Genomic DNA, 5,558 nt, shown 5'->3' with positions numbered 1-5,558 from the left:
ACATTTCAAAATAGTATGGGCACCCACCAGACCCAGTTTTTGTGCTCCCATCAATTTCCACTCAGCCTTACCTGCATGCCCCATGCCTCCACCTCTAGGCTGTAGTCACTGGCCTGGCTTCCTGCCTTGAGTGGATCCAGCACTGTTCCCTTTCATTTCCCTGGTTCTAAAGCCCTGGCAAAGGCCATCATCTCTTCTCCCAACACCACACTCATCTCTACCTCCCCTGGGGCCAGGGCCGGGCTCTGGCTTGGGTGGTCTTCATTGCAGCCACCACAGTGGGAGCCACGGTAGCTCCAGCACCCAGAGACAACAGCCTGTCCCCAAAGAGCTCTGGCTTCCCCAGGGCTGCCTGGAAAAGCTAACAAAACATGGAAATTATCGTCTATGGGACAAATGTTGAATAATGCAAGACCAGAGACAGAAAGGAGCCAACAGAGAAATTACTCATCCTTCTGCCCCAGATGGAACTATGCAGAGAAGCCCTCGTTCCCCAGAGACTGCCCTTGTGATTCAGCAACCAGCTGCATCGCTTGTGGAGCTGTGGTCAGCTCAGTAACCCATCACCTCGTTTGCTTTCTCTCTCTCCCTGCCTCATACCCCTTCCCCCCTTCCTCTTGCTTCCCTGGGATTGAACTTCATACTAAAGTGTTAAGATGCAAGCTTAACTTAGAAAACAAGTTTTCTAAGAAAGCTGAGCTAAGACTATCAAACAGAATAGCTCTCTGATTGAAATGCTGTTGTTATAAGGCAATAGCAAACAATACTTTTTAAAATATAAAATACATATATGTTGTTTAAAACACTTCTAAATAATTCAAGAAAAAGTTATAAATAAAAATTTACTTAAAATAGAATGATAATGAAAGTATAATATATAGTATATACATATAGAGGCATACATATTCACATTCATGTGTATATGTATCCATGGAATGTTGTAGGGTGACTTTCAGCATCCAACCTCGAGGTGCTTGTGCTCTTTCTGGACCGGGACTTGTGCAGAGCTGGGCCTCCCTCTGCGTGCTACACTCAGAAAAACGCTTCCACCAGGGAGTCTAAGAGAGAACAGGAGGCTACACCGGGACCGACACAGAGCCTCTCACGGCAGACCCTCACCATCGCTGGAAGTGTTAGAATGCAAATTCTGACTCAGCAGATTTGTGGTGGGGCCTGGAATTCTGCATTTCTACCAAGCTCCTCGGTCATGCTCCTGCTGCTGGTTCGCAGACCACATTTTAAGAAGCCAGGGGCCAGGATCCTCTCCCTCCCATGGTCCACCTGAAAGTCATCTAAAGATGTCCTGCCTTTCAGGGCCAAGGGCCCAGACCGCTGACCTCACCGTCCATTCTGGCCCCCAAGGGGCTGTCCTCCCTCTGGGCAGGCCAGACACATCTCTAGAGATCCAGGCCTCTGAGGACCTCACTCCTTCAAGGAAAGAGGGGAAAGTCTAGATTCCCCTGCAGAGAATAGACATAGCCCCTGCTCCCGTGGAGTTTATGTCCTAGTTAGAGAAGATATGCAATAAACAAGTGAACAAACATATATCTGCTAGAGATGAGTGCTTTGAAGAAGAAAAAGCAGGATAAGGAGAAAGTGTTGGAGCTGGTGGTAGGTTTTATTGTTGATATCCCAGGAAAATCTTCTCTGAGACAATGGCATTTGAGCAGAGACCTGACTGAAATGAGAGAATCAATCTTGTGGATATCTGCAGGAAGAGCATTCTAGGAGAGGAACAGCATGTGCAAAAGTCTTGAGACAGGAGGCAGCTGATGTTTGGAGGAACAGCAAGGAGAACGAACAGTGACACTAGAGTGCAATGAGTCAGCGGAAGGAGAATGTTAGAAAAAGAAGAAATCAGAGTCAAGGGGGTCAGAACATTAGGGGCTTCTGGGCTATTGTCAGCAATGAGTAATACTAACAGGAAAGTTCTGAGCAGAAGAGTGACCATCTAATGTTTTTGTAATTTTTTAAGATGTCATTTACATACAATAAAATTCACCGTCTTTAGTGTAGAGTTCTGCCAATTTCGACAATTGTGTACAAGCACACGACCACAGCTGCGTCACCCCCAAAAAGTCTCCCTTGCCCTTTATAACCTCCTCACCCCCACCTGCAGCCTGTGGCAACCACTGATCGGTCTCCTGTCTCTATGGTTTTGCTTTTTCCAGGATGTCGTATAAATGGAGCTGTGTAGTAGGGACCCTTTTGAGTCTGAATTCTCTCACTTCGCATAATGCAGTTGAGATGGGCACATGGAACTTTTATTACTGAGGAGTTTTCCACTGTGTGAAGGTACAGCAGTTCATCCATCCGCCCACCTGTTGAAGGACATGTGGGTCCTTTCTTTTTGGGTACAAAATAAGCCTCTATAAACATCTCTGTACAGTTTTTTTATGTGAATGTAAGTTTTCATGAATTTCTTCTCACAAAGACGGAGTAACAGGAAATGGATTTACTCTCCCACCCAAGGTGGCATGCTCCTTCCTAAATTATCTCAACCTTGTCACTCTGCCTTTGTCTCTTGCCTAGACAACTACGTCAAGCCCCACAATACTTCCTGTCTCCTGTCTTGCCCTCTCCAACTCAGTCCTGTGTCTCCCCTGCTAAAATCTTCCGATGGCTCCCCAGTGCCTATGAAATAAAATGGGAACCTTCTCGTATGGCCTACAAGCCCTGCACGCTCCGGGCCCTGCCCCCTGCCCTAGGGCCTCCTCATCTCCACTCCCCCCACACCCTCTGTTCTTCAATCACAGCTGAACTTGCAGTTACTTGAACCCCTGTCATCTCCCAGATTGCCCTGTGTTCACCAAAACACACTTCCTTTTCTCCTGGGCACCCAGCAACTACATTTCCCAGCATCCCTATAGGGGCACGTATGGCCAGAATGATGTGGTCCTCTTCCAGGCCTGGCCCGCGAGACATTCAACCTACCATCTTCATTTTCTCCTTCCTCATCCACCAGCTGCATAGAGAGGACTCCGAGGACCTCGAAGAGGGCAGAGCCACAGAGCAGGATGCTAGGCCTCTGAGCGAGATCTGGAAGGTGGTCTGAACAGGAGACCCGGATGGGACCCACAAGTGAGAAGCAAACTTGTATTGTGTTAAAAGTTTTCTGGTTCAGCCCGCTAGAGACTGTAGGCTCCCTGATAGTAGGGACCAAATCTAGCCCATTTTAGTGACACTAGCATCTAGCAGAGAACCTAGTTCAGGATAGGCACTCAATAAATGTTTCCTGAATGGATAATAATTGTGGCTAAAACTATTAGCCATAAACTGTTATATATTATATAGTACTTAACTGTGTACCCAACGCTGTTTAATGTGCTTTTCCACACATTAACTTGTTTAATCCTTACTTCCATGCTGCGAGATACAGATTGGTATTCTCAGCCCCCATTTTACAGGAAGTTTTGAGGAAATTGAGAAACAGAGAGGTTAGATGCTTGTCCAAGGTCACACAGATAATAAGTCTTGGACCCAGGATTCCCACTCAGGCCATCTGACTCCAGAGCCCACGACCCTGTCCATTCCACCATACTGCCTCTGCCCCCTGCCACCTGGGAAAGCTTTCATTCCCTGACAAGGCTTGTCTTGAGAGGCAGAGAAATCAGAGGCGACCTCCACAGGTCATCAAATCCGTCCTTATGCCCTGAGCCACTCGGCCGTGTGACATTGCCTTCCTGTTTGATATCTGCGTTAGCACTGATGCCCCAACCTCCTGCGAAGATGGAAGTGAGGAGTTAGAGGGTCGTTCTCCACTGAGAGTCAACTGGACCCAGTCTGGGAGTTACTGAATGCAGAGGAGGAAGGAGAGTCGGCCAAAGACAGGATTTGAACTTTGGAGAAAAGAAGGGAAATTAGGCCTCAATGGTCTTTCTAAAGAAACCACTTCTGTTCCTTTAGAAGCAATGACTTAAGCCCTTGGGGGGTCAGCAAAGCCCACATCTCTCTTATGGAAGCAGCGGAGGGAGGAGAGCAGGCTTGGGGGGCATGTAATGGGGGGCCTCTAATGTGATCAGAGGAGGAGGGTGTGACCAGATCCTTTCCTGACACCAACAGGGTGAGTGGAGGACAATTCCCAGCTTCTGTACCAGGCCCTTTGGGAAGGTTCCCTACACACATATGTACACTACCTTCATGTTCAAGGTTACACAGCCCCTCAAGTCCATCTGGTCTATGTGCCCACCACCAGCTCAAATTAAGGACCCTTAATTTATGCATATTTTAGTCCTGGTTGAGCCAGCATGGGGTTAACAGGATGACCCTGTGTCCAGGTCTGCCCAGGACAGTCCCAGTTCCTAATCTGGCTTTGACACATTTGGTCGTCTAGTAGTTATAATGACCGTTGAGCGGGGAAAGGAAGTAGCAATGACACAGAGCAGTGATGGGGACCGAACCAGGCCTTGGGACTGACCCTTACCCGGGTAACTGCGAGTTCAGGGCATAGCATTCCAAGAGTGTTCTGAACACAGACTTGGACCAGGAAACCTCAATATGCAACCGGTGTATAGCTGACGGGAAGGTGGCAGGAGGTCCAGGCAGCAAGCAGAACCTGCAGACCGGTGAGTGGTGGCATGGCCAGGCAGGTGATGAGTCCATTCAGAGTGGGAGCACAGAGCAGAGCTCCTACAGCTGCGGGCTAGAAAGCGGTGCTGTCAGAGGCATCTGCTGAGGTGGGGGAACCTCAGGGATGTCTGCCCCACTCGGCTCCTTGATAGAGGAAGAAGCGTCTTTCAACCAGATCTTTTGAGTCCTTAGTGTTTAAAACCCTTTGAAAGGCAGTCTGAGGCGAATCCACTGAAGAGAGGGCTGCAGTATGGTGAGAAATTGTGATATGACAAGGTACAAGAATACAAGCAGACACACACGCACTCACACATCTCCCTGATTCCTTCCCAGCCTGGCCTTATGCCCCGCGGCTGGAAACTCTCCTCCGAAGGCAGGAGTGCTGGGGTAACCTACACTCAAATAATTCAAGATGGACAATATGAAATGTGCATGGGTAGAGTCGTTCCTGAGGTATAAATGTAAGCTTCCTCCCTCCCCTCCCCTCCATACAGCTTGTCCCCTGGAACAGCAAGCTGGAGGGACCAGCCAAGCAGAGCTTAGTGTGCTCGTATACTCCAGTCAGTAAGTTGTTTTGTGCTTTTCCTCTTTAAGGTTGCCCTTGTTCATTTAAAATAGATTTGACCTGGAGCCGAATGATAACCTGGGGTGGGGATGGGGGCCTGGGGACGGGGATGTGATGACATTTAGTGGTACCAGAATCACGACCAAGGTCATCAGTACAGGGAGAGCCCTGGCAATGATTCCTGTATTAGAGGTCTACCTTTCCCACGCCTCCAGAGAAGGTCTCAGCCCTAACACAACTGAATGCCTGTGACCATGCCAGACATTGAGACACTTTACCTGTGTTCTCTCACCTGTGCAGGTAAGGTTTGAGACATAGGGAGACTGAGGCTCAGAGAAGAAAAGAAACTTGTCTCACTTATAGCCGGCAAGTAATAAAACTGGCACCCAATGCCCAGCTACCCAAAAATGGAAACCCCAAACCA

This window comes from Equus asinus, chromosome 20 (assembly GCF_041296235.1).
Source record: "Equus asinus isolate D_3611 breed Donkey chromosome 20, EquAss-T2T_v2, whole genome shotgun sequence".
Lineage (NCBI taxonomy): Eukaryota > Metazoa > Chordata > Mammalia > Perissodactyla > Equidae > Equus > Equus asinus.
Note: the sequence above shows the minus strand (reverse complement) of the source record.